Genomic DNA, 16,046 nt, shown 5'->3' on the forward strand with positions numbered 1-16,046 from the left:
TGTCTAGCTTTCCATGTCTTCCGATAACTCGACATATATCCGATCTTATTTTTTATTTCTGCTTGCAACGTAGCTATCTTTACACTTGGTTGTTCTCGTACAATAGCCAGGATGAGATCAGATATAAATCTACTATCCAATAGCCTATGGTCTTGTGAGATTGATAGATTAGCACATGTATGGGGTACGTTATATTGTGTAATTTTCTATTTATCACATCTTTCCAATCGAGATGCACACATTCTCCACTTACAATTGCTCTTTCTATCTTTGCACCTAATGGCATATGTTTTGCTCTTTGTCTCATCATTACAAAACTTATGGTGCCTAAGTAGATGATATTGTTTGTTAGCGTTTTGGACAGCCTCTCTAGAAGGGAATATCATTCCAACTTCAAACTCCTTTGATGGATCCCACATTGAACTACATGGCGATTTTGACCATGGATCAATCATTAGAAATGAAAAATCTATTTCACAGTAACGCAGAGGATGGACAAGCGGCATTATTAGGTTTGTAACAGGAGTGTTGTAGTACGAAGGCAAATCTAGTACTAGCTCATTATGATGATCAACATCTTCATTTACGTCCATGTCATTATTGTCAATCCATTGTTCATCACAATCCTCTTCGTCCTCATCATTATTAGGGTAATAATCACAGTCAGTAGATTTTGAATCATACACCAATCGACGTGTACAAATATCTTCACATTCACTGACAACCCCAATAACTTTATCCTCAACTGAATTGCTATCAATTTGAGACAATTGATAGCATAAAATTATCTCATCACTTGTATCCACAAAAGTACCTATATCAGTGGAACCAACATTTGATGGTCCCGTTTCATTAATAACATTTGTGGATGCATCCGGACAAAAAATGTCAATATATAATTCAATTGATGACATACCTCCAATTTCATCAATGAAATTAAACATAATATTTACATCATCATCGTTAGCCAAACCCATGCAGTCCCATTTCACTGAACCATCTCCTATAATGGGTTGTCTGAATAAGACATTCGACATAAATTCACGTCCAGCTTTAAGACTAATTCTACGTACTATTTTCATACACAAAGTACCAAAATCCATGCATTTACCAATAGTAATGACCGTTAATGAACCCTTATAATAGTCATAGATTTCATCACTTATAATAATTTCTCCATCCCAATATAAAGTAGTAAAAAAATGGAAGTGACATTTTTCTATTAAATAAGAAACTAAATTATTTAAATAAAGCATATGAAAATTTATCATAAAAAATTTATATATATTATTATAAAAAGCATATATTTTATATTAAATTAATATTTATATAAACGGGTTCGAGTAACAAATACCAATCTGGTAAAACTCAAACCCGACCCAAACTCTTCACTGATATTAATTTAACAAACATAAATACGTCCCAAATCTAATTATATACTATTTCAACACGTCCTATTATGATTTGGTCGGATTTAGTACCTACAAAAACTTGATCAGTTGCCATCCCCAAGAATGACAATTTGGTTTGGTTAAACATTTCACATTGGAATTTTCACAATCGGTAAAAACTACTACAACTACTAACATAAATGATCAGGTTGACAATAAGTATTCAATTATATTTTTTCCAAAAAGAAAAAAACCGACCGGGATCAATATTTGATTCGGTTATCGAAGTTAAAAATCCGGTAAGAAGCGCTACAACTGCACACATAAACGTTTGGTATGACATTACAACTATTTTTTTTTCCCTATATCTTTAAAAATTTTTTATAAACTTAAACTATTATTTTAGGTTAATGTAAATTTTTTATTCAATATATTAAACTATTATAATTTTTAATACGAAAAATACAATTTAATTAAAATATAATTTATTTTCCTGCATAATTTATATTTCTAATTTTTTTAAATATTATCTTAATAATATAAATTTATATTATATTTTTCTACATTCCTTAGTATAATATATTATATTTTTCTACATTCCTTAGTATAATATATTATAAACTCAATTTTTTATGAATTTTTTTCTACACCTTTAATAAATTTTTATAAACTCAAATTATTATTTTAGGTTAATATAAATTTTTTTATTAATCATATTAAAATATTATATTTTTTATAAAAAAATACAATTTAATTACTTCACAATTTATTTTCGGGCATAATTTAATATTTCTAATTTTTTATTTTTTTAATATTTTCTTAATAATACAAATTTATATTATATTTTTCTACATATATTATAGCCCCAATTTTCTGAGTTTTTTTTTACACCTTTAATAAATTTTTATAAACTTAAACTATTATTTTAGGTCAATGTAAATTTTTTTATTTATCATATTAAATTATTATTTTTTTATACAAAAAATACAATTTAATTAACATACAAATTAATTTTCAGGCATAATTTATATTTCTAATTTTTTTATTTTTTAAAATATTATCTTAATAATATAAATTTATATTATATTTTTCTACATTCTTTACTATAATATATTATAAATCAATTTTCTATGAATTCTGTTTCCTATACCTTTAATAAATTTTTATAAACATAAACTATTATTTTAGCTTAATGTAAATTGTTTGATTCAACATATTAAACTATTATATTTTTTAATACAAAAATTAAATTTTAATTAATATAATATTTATTTTTGGCTATTGTTCAGAAGTCTAATTTTTCTTTTTCTTTTTCAATATAATCTTAATTATATAATTTTATATTATATTTTTTCTTACAGGTTTTAGTATTATAATATAAACTCAAATTTCTATTAATTTTTTTTCTTTTTTTATTAAAAATAATCCCTACTATTTTCGGGTTATTTATGACCTACTCAAGTATTACAACAATAAAATTATATATAACACTATAAATTCATATGAAAATATTAATATTATCAAACTTTTGTTCCTTTACTCAATGAAAACATCTCCCTAAACACTAAGAGTATCACAAGAACCTACCTCATAACACATGCACGCATACTTAAAAAACATATTTCATCAACTTTCTAAAAACTACAAAAACATTAAAGACTCAAACATTACAACATATTACAAGTTCATTTTCTTCAACTAACAAAATACGTACCTTAACTTTTAAAGGACAAAAATTCTTCACAAATCACCTTTTGGAAGCTTCACCATGCTGTTCCAACTAAAAACAAACTAGGCTTTTTTTTCCTTGTAGGTTCACGAGTGCAGCTCCTCTCTTTCTTGTTGGTCCATTGAGCAAGAAGGCTACTCCACCAACAGGTTCATCGAGCTTATACTAACAAAAGAGAATAAAGGGATAAGGAACTACGAAAGAGGAATTCAACAAGAGGGTTTGTTTGTGGCATAAATGAATCTGGGTGGGCGAGGAAGTGAATATAAATTGCACTCTGGAAGCTAATATTATTAGAGTCTCATGCCTATACTCTACACGCTAATATTATTAGTGTCCCATGTTGTGAGGTGACTTGATTCCCTGCAAAAGTCTGCTAGCAGCTCTTCCCAAGCTTGCACGCCATTATAAATGGCATCCCCATTTGCAGTTCGATGTGATATCTAGCAGAGATTTTCTGCAAAAGAAAGCCAAGGAAGCCGCACATTAGTTAAACTAGCGTCCCATGTTCGGACGCTAATAATATTGGCTTTGTAGACCCTTATTTTGTGATTAGTATGTGCGTTGAGGCTGTGAGAAACTCAATGATGAAAAATTATATAACTATAAGATGTAATTGGAGACATGGAGCTGAATTATTAATTCCGTGGCATGATCTTGAAAAAAAAATAATAATATGTTTTTTTTGGAAGCGAATTTAATTAAATTTAAATAAAATTTTGTTTTGTTTAAATTTAATATGGGTAAATTTTAAATGTATCTAATTAAGTTTAATCGGGCCCCATGGGCCTAAGAAAGCCTAGTTAAGAATTTTAAATAAGACCTATTTAATTTATTTTTTAAAAATTAAAATAAAAAAATATATTTTTCTCTATCCCTCTCTTCCTATTGGCTGGAACACCTCACCCATATCCCAGTCTCACCCAAATTCCTCAATCCCAGTTGTTTAAGTTATCTGAACCTTATCACACTAGGACTTCAAACCCTACCACACCTCTTCCTCACTTCCTATTGGTGCCTTCCCCTTTCCTTCTCTTCCCATTGGTTGAAACACCTCATCCATATTTCAGTCTCACCCAAATTCTGCAATCCTAGTTATTTAAGTTATCTGAACTTTATCACGCTAGGACTCCAAACCCTATCACACCTCTCTCCTAAAACCCTATAAATACCTGATACACTTGAATTATATAGATGTTTTTAAGCACATTTGTATATTATTTCATAGCACTTAGGCAATTATTTTCATGCATAGTAGTTGACTTCATTAATTTTTATAATTTCTATTGTCAAGCCCTTAATTCCATATTTTATGCATCATTTCAGGTGTTTGGGTTAAGCCCCAGAGTATGGGAGTGCAAAGGAAATCTTGTAGAAGTCAAGAGACAGAGAATTACTGTTGATACAAAGTACACGGGTCGTGTAAACCAAGCCCCAGACCCGTGTAACTCTCTGCCAGAAGAAAGCCAAGAGATTCAATGGAGAAACACAAGTACACGGGTCGTGTAAGTAGACCCGTGTAATCTGCAGGGACCCGTGTAAGTCTATGCCGGGGACAAGCTTGAAGAACCTTATGGGAACAATAGTACACGGCCCATGTAACCAGGCCCGTGTAATTGGTGCAGACCTGTGTAACTCTCTGTGCCAATGCAAAACTCCGCAGTTGTGACACCCCTCACCCTACTACAGTGTAGCTGAGCAAGGCATGTCACACTTGGTGCTGGAGCACCCTATCTTAGCTTATTTTATTCCTTTAATCATTTTCAAGTTATTATCTTTTAATATCAATTATTTTTCTACGGAGAAACTAACGGAGTTTCCCCTATTTTATTATTGTTTGACGTATTTTACTATTCACCTGTTTAAAATTTTCAATAATATTTTACAATAAAAATCTCATCAATAATTCTCATAATCATCTCATCATTTCATGCATCATCTACATATTTCAATTCTGTCTTCAAACCCATGCAATCTCATTCATGCTCAAATTATATAATTTATAAAATAATTACATAATTTCATAATTTACATGATATATAAATTAATTATATATGAAAAAGCTAATTTATTAGTTTACATCATATTCCTATTAATTATCTTTTCATAATCTACATTGCAATACAATAACTAAGTATTTTATACAAATTACAAAATATGATCTATATGAGCCCTATCTACACGCATTGCTGAGGAGGTGACAACCTTGACTACTTCAGACACTTCTGCAGATCAGAATTCCAAAATCTCTGTTTAATATTCGCTGGACTTTACCTTCAGTACCTGCGTGAGGAAACAAATCCATCGCGTTAAGCATTGCTGCTTAGTGGTGTAATAATATAACAAGAAAATAATATACAATAAAAAAATAGATCAAAATTTGGATACTCTAGAATTTAATCTAATTTCATATAATACTTATAGTATTAACTATCCTTTGTTCTAATTTATTCCCCTTCAAAAGCGCTCGATTTTTTTTATAACAATTTAAATATTCTTACTCATTTATTTAATTGCTAATATTTTTAGTTGTTAATATTCTTAACTTATTTTAATAAATTTCACTACTCAAGTAACCTATGACAAACTTACTAAACTGGATAACGGATCATTGGCACTGGACACTGCAGTGCCTCGGGTCGTCATACCATGGGACGCGGAACATCAACCATGTATACAGTCAGAATGGCGAAAAAGCCATGATAATATATAATCGAGCATAAAAGCCATAAGTGCGGGCATAAAACCATGAATACGGGCATAAAGTCATGAATGCAGGCATGAAGCCTTTCACAGTACTACTAAAATAATACCCTATTGGCATGCCAATCTATCTAATCTGACACACGTGTCTAGGCAATACATGGGCACATAGTACCATTAAATGTTCATAGGTTTCATTATTTCATTATAGGTTCTAATTACAATTCTAGCATTTTAATCTTTTTCATAATAGAAACATAAATCTCTAAGTCTAATATTTACATAATTTATGCATTTTTCGTAATTTATATATTCATTATGTTATCCATAATGATCACAATTCAAAACAATGGTTGTCGTGCACCATTGTACTCGAAATACTTTTTCTTATCTTTTCTCCAATAATGTGAAATAAAGTCTTATTTATACATTCATTTATTCATTGCCTTATTTATAATAATTATTATTCATATTCCAAGTAGTCCATGAATATTTCATGGATTTCAAATTTAGCTAAATTTTCCTTAAATCCTAGTGTCACTCAAATTCAAAAATTTAAATCAACTATTTACATTATCTATATCTTAACCATTACAATAGCTTTCTAATTTATTATACCCTTTCCTATATTATTAGGGTCACTCAACTTCACCATTCACAATTTACCTACCACATCCTATATTAACAACTACAATGATTCTTATAGTTTGTTTTTCTACTTTATATAATTTAGTGGTACTATTCATTTAGTCATTTAAGTCAAAATATTGACTCTCATATATAATAGTTACATGAGTTTTAATCACATAGATTTACCACATTTTGGTTCCCAAAAGTGTTGGCATTAGTTGCCAATCTATACTTCTAACCAATGGAGAATAAATAAAAAATTTTAGTTTTGGGTGCTAGAGTTCACTATTCCATTAGGCCATTCTACAGTGAGAATTTGGCTAAGTGTTCTTAATCAAAGTTGTTCTTTATTGTGTCTATTTACATTTCATTTTTTGAATCACCCCATTTGGAGTTTTCTAACTCAAGTTATGGCTATTGCACCATAACTGATCGGATTGCCTTTACCCAGAATTTCTAGGTAATTTTGGTTCTGCCAGATTTGGCAATCCAAATTTGGCTAGCAATTTCATTTAGTTAAGTCTAGAATTTGAGTTTGTGTTCTACACGAAAGTTATTCTAAATAGTCTCAGCTTTCCATTGATATAAATCTCAGGTCAATTGGACATTTCTACAATGAGGTATGACTAAATAAACAAACACTGTTCATTTGGTCAATTTCTAGGGATAACATATTAGTCACCCTGATTAGGTCAATTTTTAGGGCAACTTAGGTTGGTTTTCTGGGCTAGGTTTCTTCATCAAAGTTATGCCATTTTATGTCTATTTTCATTTCCAATTAGCCTTGAACTAATTGGAGTAACATAGCTCAAGTTATAACCCTAGGAATACACTGGACTCAAGTTCAGTATTCTGGCACAATGGGGGCAATATACCACTTTCAATTTCAAGGCCACAATTACTTCCAATTTAGGGTCAAACTTCATCAAATGGTCACTAACTGACCATTAGAACTCCAATTAACCATTCAAACGCAATATCTCTAATTTTCATACTAACCCTAATTGATCAAATCTCATTCTCATACAAACTCAAAAAGATTCAGCTCCATTCAACTCCAATTCATATGTATACATTAATTGACATTAATATACAAACTTAATTGCAACTAAACCATCAAAACCCTAACCCTCTCTTGGCTGCCACAATTCATACATACTCCTACATAAGTGTTTTATTCAATTTCTTAGCAATTTCTCATTCACTTTAACTTCCTAGCATGGAATAAAAAGAGAGATGTAAGAGTTAGCACTAACCTTATGTTGATCACTCTTCTAAGCTTGTAAAAACTTCTTAATTTCTTCTTTCAATTGCTGCCTAGAGGTGGTTTAGGGTATAAGGAGGAGTTTTAATGAAACAACCTTTGGAATTTATGGTAATTTTTTAAGAGAATTTCTAGTGAGAAGTTTGCATGAAAAATGGTGTGAGGAGAGAGAAGGGAGAATCGACTGAATGAAGGGATGAGATGCAGATTTTTGTTTCATTTAATCCCATTTTATCTCTTTTTAATAACTTTAAATATGCTTGTTGTGTTGCGATTGGTGGAGGCCTTCTTAATGACATCATAATGATGTCAAAATTTAAGTTTTTCATCATTTTCTTTTCTTTTCTTTTCTACTCATTTTCAATTAAATTTTTAGCAATATTTATTCATATTTTATGTCATAAAAATTATTTACTTAACTGGACAAGTCGGTGAAAAATCATCTCCGAAAACGAAATGACCAAAATGCCCTCCGTTTGGCTTATTGAGCTAAAATCGTCTGTACCGATCTAAAAATTTTTCTAAACATTTCTTGGCATTTTAATGCCATCGAAACCCCAGTGACTCTTCTCTGGAGTCCCATAAATTATTTCATAAATTTTTCCTTGGGTTTAGGGCTTCTAGTTGCGAAGATCGCAACTTCCCACTAAGTTATCCATCGCTAGAGCACCGGCTCGTTTAACTTAGTTGTATTTTATTTCTAAAATTTTTCTTAGATTTTTTTTACTATTATTTGAGTTATTTATGACTCCTCACTCCAGTCTAAATATTTTTTCAGATGTTCTAGCTATCCGAACAAACACCGATCACCGAAACAGTAGAATGTATGAAATTGCTACAATGAGGGTGTTGCAGCAGTTCTACTCCAGCAAGTTACACGGCCCTACATGCCGGGACCCGTGTAGTGACACACGGGCTGTGTACCTTGTAGTAGCCAATTTTCAAACTCGAATTCCCTCTCTTGTTTTTAGATTCAAATGAGACACCTAAAACCTTTTGGACTCAAAATGACCTAACCCTAGAGCAACCATTATAAATAGAAAAGAAAACATCAGAAAAGGGGCTGGCTGGCTCGCTCTCTCTTTTATGTTTTGACAACAATTTGGAGGAGTTTCGAAGGAGAGAAATCCACATCAGTACCAAAAGAAGCTTTCCAGCTAAAGCTCCACAAGATCAAAGCTACAAACTCTCTTCAGTGCCTTCATTTCATCTCCCAAGACAGATTTTTATTGTTCTATTTCTTTTACATGATTTTCTTTTTTACTGTTTTTATCTTTTATCATGATGTTTGCTGAACTCACCATGAGTGAGTAGTTTTCTTATTCTGGATTTAGGAGAGTAATGCTTGTAATTATTATTATGGATGAACACTAAGTTTTATTTATTGGATTTGAGATTCATTCCTTGATTTAATTTTTTGTGCTACATGTCGGTACCCACTTAGCCATGATTGTAGATGTTAATTGAAGGACTGAAAGGTGAAGATTAATATTAGAAAATCAAGATCTTGAACCTAGGAATTCTGACCTAAACATAGGCTGATATCTTTGTGGAACTTTAAAAATGGCCAAAGATCTTAAAGGATTTTAATTAATTTGATCACCACGAAAGTAGGGTTTTAGTTAATTAGAATACACCCTTGATGCCTTGAGAGATGATTTAGGATAACTTAGGATTGATTTCCATCAAGGCAAACAATCCTCAATCCAATAAATAAACGAGGTAACATCCCTAGTAAGATTCAAGTGTGAAATCTTAATTCCAGAATTATTTCAAACAAATCATTTCATTTTAAGTTCACCATTCTAGTGTTTAAAGTTAACAAACTTCATTCCCTAAGTATTCGATAGCCTAGACAGTCAAAATTACTGTGTAGATTGGTAGTTGCAAATCAGATTCCTCGTGGGAACGATACTCTACTCATTACTTTATTACTTGTTAGTGATCCATGTACTTGCGGGGTTGTCAAACCAGGCAAACAAGTTTTTGGCGCCATTGCCGAGGAATTTTTTGATTTTAGTAATATCTAGAGATAGGCAATTTAGCTGATTTAGGCAATTATATTTATTATTTAATTTTATTTTACTAGTTGTATTTCTCTTCTTTTATCTCAGGTCCATAATCTGGTATATGACCAGAACAAGGCCAGAAGAAGAAATTTTGGACTGTGATCCGGAGATAGACAGAACTTTGAAAGCCATTAGGAGGGAAAGGAAACATCAAGAGCACGGTCAAAGAGATCGTGAAATTCCAACCATGGCCGATAATAATGACAGACCAAGACTCTTGAGAGATTACGGAGCTCCATCTGTCCAAGGATTTCAGCCCAGTGTCACTAGATCCACAGTGGAAGCCAACAACTTTGAATTAAAACCAGCATGGCTCTAAATGATTCAACAAACCCAGTTTGCAGGTTCACCAACAGAAGACCCACACTCTCAACTCCAGTGCTTTCTTACCCTATGTGACACATTTAAGATGAATGGAGCGTCTGATCAGGCAATAAGACTCAAAGCATTCCCATTCTCCCTTCGGGACAGAGCAAGGAAGTGGTTACTATCTCAACTAGCTAGAACGTTCACTACTTGGGAAAACCTCTCTCAAGCTTTTCTAGCAAGGTATTTTCCACCTGCAAAGACTGTAAAACTGAGGCTTGAGCTCAACACCTTCAGACAAAAGGAAGGAGAATCACTCTATGATGCATGGAAAAGATACAAAGACATGCAAAGGAAATGTCTACACCATGGCATAGAAGATTGGCTATTAGTACAAAATTTCTATAATGGATTACTACCCTCTATAAGAAGCACAGTTGATTCAGCTGCAGAGGGTGATCTAATGGAGAAAACAGTGACACAAGCACTTGAACTTCTGAAAAGGGTTGCATACCATAATTATGAGTGGTCAAATGAAAGAGGAAATGCAAAGAAAACTACAGGGGTCCTGAAAGTAAATGCCTTAAGCATGATAAATGCTCAGTTTGATCAGCTCACAAAGAAACTCGAAAGAATGCAAGCCAACGCAGTTGGTATAAACAGTTAACATGAGGACAGCTATAGAGGAGGATACATGAGTTCAGAATACAACAATTTCAATTAACCCTCCATAGAACAGATGAACTATGTGAATAATGGAGGAAACTTCAACCAGAGGTAGCCCAACAATCCATATTCAAATACTTACAACCCTGGATAGAGGAACCACCCAAATTTCTCATGGTCCAATCAGTAGAACTTGCCAATAAACAAGCAACAAGGGTACAAACTACCAACACCCCCTGGATTTTAGAACATAGGTCAAAACTTTACACAGTCATCACTACCTCTACAACCTCAACAACCTGAACAGAAAATGACTATGGAAATCATGATGGAAATTCCTAGCAGCTCAACAACAACAAAATGAATTAATTAAACAGCTGACTTCCAAAGTGGACCAACTCGCTACTCATAACAAGATGCTAGAGAATCAAATCGCTCAGTAAGCAAGTTCTTCAAGTAAGGCTGCTGGCAAACTGCCTAGCCAATCAGAAATGAACCCAAGGGAGCATTGTAAGTCAGTTACACTGAGGAGTGGGAGAACTCTAGCACAACTAGAGGTAGAACCGACAGAGGAAACTATAGAAAAATCTAAAGACCAAGCAGAGAAAAAGGAGGAAGAAGTTAAGAAAGATCAAGAAGAGGAAGCAAGGAAAACAAAGAAATTACCAGAGCCATACTAACCTCCCCTACCTTTTCCTCAGAGATTTCAGAAAGCCAAATTGGACAAGCAGTTTGGGAAGTTTTTGGAAGTTTTACAGAAACTTTACATAAACATCCCCTTCACTGAAGCACTTTCTCAAATGCCATCCTATGCTAAATTTTTTAAGGAAATTCTATCAAAGAAAAGAAAGCTAGAAGACTATGGAACAGTAGCTCTAACAGAGGAATGCAGTGCCATACTGCAAAATAAACTGCCTCCAAAGTTGAAAGATCCAGGAAGCTTCTCCATACCTTGCCTCATTGGTAACAGGAAAATAGACAAGGCTCTTTGCGATCTTGGGGCAAGCGTCAGTTTAATGCCTCTATCAATATGCAAAAAGCTGGAGATCGGAGAACTGAAGCCCACAACAATCTCATTGCAATTGGTTAATCGATCTGTTAAATATCCTGTGGGAATACTTCAGAACATTCCTATCAAAGTGGGCAAATTCTTCATTCCAGTGGACTTTGTTGTCCTTGAGATGGAAGAAGATGTTAAAATTCCTATCATCCTAGGAAGACCATTCTTGGCAACTGCCGGAGCCATCATAGATGTTGAAAATGGGCGATTAACCCTCAAAGTAGGAGAAGAAGAAGAGGAGTTCAACTTGTTCGACACAAGAAAATACAAATTTAAATCTGATGAATGCTTCAAGGTTGGCACAATTGACGAATAAGTTGAAAAGGAATTTCATAAGACACATACTAAAGATCCTCTTGAAGCATGTATTGTGCACAGCCACACAATGGATGATGAAAATACAGAAATAGCAACCTGTACATAACAGTTAGTAGCTCATCCACCCCTACCCTCAGTTAAGGTTTCCGAGATGGAGAAGTTGAAGGAGGAACAAACCATAGGTAAGCGCCAGGAGAACGCCAAACAGGTAGAGCTTAAACCTCTCCCCTCCTCGCTAAGGTACACATTTCTTGACTCAAATTCTAAATATCCTATTATAATCAGACCTAACACACCTCTTCCTCACTCCCTATTGGTGCCTTCCCCTTTTCTTCTCTTCCCATTGGTTGAAACACCTCATCCATATTTCAGTCTGACCCAAATTCTACAATCTTAGTTGTTTAAGTTATCTGAACTTTATCATGCTAGGACTCCAAACCATATCACACCTCTCTCCCAAAACCCTATAAATACCCCACTAAATAAAAAAAGAAAAAAAAAAGAAGGTGGAGGAGAAGACAAAAAAAAGAAAAAAAATTTAAAGAGAGGAATAGCCAAAATTCTTTTAGTTCTTCTTTTTTTCTAATGATATTTCTTAAATGTTAGTTCTTTTATTTTCTTTTCAAGATCTATGTCATGTAATGTTTAATTCTATGTTCCTTGTTTTTAATTTATTTTATATATTTATATAGATCATGTAATCATGTTTAATTTGAGGGGATACACAACTCTGCACATATTTAGATTTCTGTCTCTCGTATTTTTATAATTTTTTGTTATTTTCTGAATATGTAAAAAATTTATAAAAATTATATTCATATTCTACACGAAATTCTATTAATTTTAGGCTTAAGAATCACTAAAAAACTTTAATAGTTTATAAGTTATGGCTGTTTGAAGTTAGGGTTACTGTAAAATCTAATTTGCAGGATATTCGACTTATGGAGCCCATATCTCCCTTGTTTCTTAATATTTTTGTGTAAATCTAGTATCTAAAATTAATTTCAGAATCTTATGAATCTTTTTCAATTAGTCTTGCATTCATATCTATTGTGGTTAATGAGTTATGAATGTTACAAAAAAGTAGTACGATTCTGTTACTTAGAAAAGTTACGATTTATATAGACCATTCGACTAGGGTTTTGTTTGATTTATAAATTTTATGATCTTGTATGATATGTAGGCTGTCTTCAGTAATTTTTTTTTATCATTTTTAGGCATGTCTAACTATTTTTAAAAAAATCGGGTTTCTTACTGCCGTTAATATGCTAGAATTTGGAAATTGTATATTTATGCATGTTCTTGGGTTTTAATTGATATTTGATCTATTTTTTTGTGTTCTTTTAATTCAACAAGTGTTATGAAGTGTTTGGATCATGTTAGAAAACTTAGACCATTAGGTAGTTGTAACTAATTAGGAATCTTAACTCTTTAGGAGACTAGAGTTAGAATCCAATGTAAATTATTATTAATATTTTCTTTATTTCTTTTATTTTCTTTATTTTTTATTACAAACAAAATTGGTAAGTAGCCCTAAGGTAAGTACCAAAGAGGGCATTTGCGTGGAGCTTATGTGGAACTAAATGGGAGTAAGCCATGGATATCATTACCCTTTTTTAAGGGTAGCTTGCCCTAATGACAACTGCATTTACCAATAGGTAAGTAGCTCTAAACTACTCGAATAATCATTGGCATGAAATTTAGTAATAATAGAATTTTTATTTGGTAAATTAAAATTAACTTTATTTTTAATTTAATCGATTTTTGCATGTAATTAATTTAAATAAATAATTTGTAAATTAAACTAATATTGGCATGTAAAATAAATTTAATTTAATACTTGGTAATTGTAAAATAAATTTGCATGTTAGGAATCTTTATTAGGTTGTGATTGTTTGGTTCTTATGTGATATTAGAATAAATTACACATATTAGAATAAATTACACATTTTAGAATCTTTATTAGGATGTGATTGTTTGGGCCTTATGTGACAAGCAGTTTGGGAAGTTTTTGGAAGTTTTACAGAAACTTTACATAAACATCCCCTTCACTGAAGCACTTTCTCAGATGCCATCCTATGCCAAATTTCTTAAGGAAATTCTATCAAAGAAAAGAAAGCTAGAAGACTATGGAACAGTAGCTCTAATAGAGGAATGCAGTGCCAAACTAAAAACAAACTGCCTCCAAAATTGAAAGATCCAGGAAGCTTCTCCATATCTTGCCTCATTGGTAATAAGAAAATAGACAAGGCCCTCTGTGATCATGGGGCAAGCGTCAGTTTAATGCCTTTATCAATATGCAAAAAGCTGGAGATCGGAGAACTGAAGCCCACAACAATCTCATTGCAATTGGTTGATCAATTTGTTAAATATCCTGTGGGAATACTTGAGAACATTCCTATCAAAGTGGGCAAATTCTTCATTCTAGTGGAATTTGTTGTCTTTGAGATGGAAGAAGATGTTAAAATTCCTATAATTCTAGGAAGACTATTCTTGGCAACCGCCGGAGCCATCATAGATGTCAAAAATGGCCGACTAACCCTCAAAGTAGGAGAAGAAGAAGTGGAGTTCAACTTGTTCGACACAATGAAACACAAATTTGAACCTGATGAATGCTTCAAGGTTGACAGAATTGACGAATAAGTTGAAAAGGAATTTCATAAGACACATCCTAAAGATCCTTTTGAAGCATGTATTGTGCATAGCCACACAATGGATGATGAAAATATAGAAATAACAGCTTGTGCACAACAGTTAGCAGCTCATCAACCCCCACCCTCAGCTAAGGCTTCCGAGATGGAGAAGATGAAGGAAGAACAAACCAAAGGTAAGCTCCAGGAGAACGCCAAACAAGTAGAGCTTAAACCTCTCCCCTCCTCGCTAAGGTACGCATTTCTGGACTCAAATTCTAAATATCTTGTTATAATCAAAGCTACCACACCTCTTCTTCATTCCCTATTGGTGCCTTCCCCTTTCCTTCTCTTCCCATTGGTTGGAACACCTCATCCATATTTCAGTCTGACCTAAATTCTGCAATCCTATTTGTTTAAGTTATCTGAACTTTATCACGCTAGGACTCCAAATCCTATCACACCTCTATCCCAAAACCCTATAAATACCCCACTAAAGAAAAAAAGAAAAAAAAAAAGAGGTGGAGGAGAAGACAAAAAAAAGAAAAAAAATTTAAAGAGAGGATTAGCCAAAATTCTTTTAGTTCTTCTTTTTCTCTAGCGATATTTCTTAAATATTAGTTCTTTTATTTTCTTTTCAAGATCTATGCCATGTAATGTTTAATTCTATGTTCTTGTTTTTAATTTATTTTATATATTCATATAGATTATGTAATCATGTTTAATTTGAGGGGATACACAACTCTGCACATATTCAATTTTCTGTCTTTCGTATTTTTATTATTTTTCATTATTTTTTGAATCTGTAAAAAATTTGTAAAAATTATATTCATATTCTACACGAAATTCTATTAATTTTAGGCTTAAAAATTACTAGAAAAGCTTTAATATTTTATAAGTTATGGCTGTTTGAATTTAGAGTTGCTGTAAAATCCAATTTGTAGGATACCCGACTTGTGGAGCCTATATCTCCCTTGTTTCTTAATATTTTTTTGAAAATCTAGTGTGTAAAATTAATTTCAAAATCTTATGAATCTTTTCTAATTGGTCTTGCATTCATATCTGTTGTGGTTAATGAGTTATGAATTTTATAAAAAAGTAGTACGATACTGTCACTTAGAAAAGTTACGATTTATGTTGATCATTTGGCTAGGGTTTTGTTTGATTTATAAATTTTATAATCTTGTATGATATGTAGGCTGTCTTCTGTAACTTTTTTATCATTTTTAGGCATGTCTAACTATTTTTAAAAAAATTAGATTTCTTGCTACCATTAATCT

At 32.3% G+C, this 16,046-nt stretch overlaps 1 non-coding gene across 1 annotated transcript; it reads right to left on the reverse strand.

Moving 5' to 3' along the window:
* Positions 1 to 10,360: 10,360 nt before the first annotated feature.
* LOC131179748 (small nucleolar RNA R71) lies at positions 10,361 to 10,467 on the reverse strand. The gene has a single exon (XR_009148635.1). It is a non-coding gene; the product is annotated as a small nucleolar RNA R71 (small nucleolar RNA).
* Positions 10,468 to 16,046: the final 5,579 nt, after the last annotated feature.

The sequence above is a fragment of the Hevea brasiliensis genome, chromosome 4 (genome assembly GCF_030052815.1).
Source record: "Hevea brasiliensis isolate MT/VB/25A 57/8 chromosome 4, ASM3005281v1, whole genome shotgun sequence".
Lineage (NCBI taxonomy): Eukaryota > Viridiplantae > Streptophyta > Magnoliopsida > Malpighiales > Euphorbiaceae > Hevea > Hevea brasiliensis.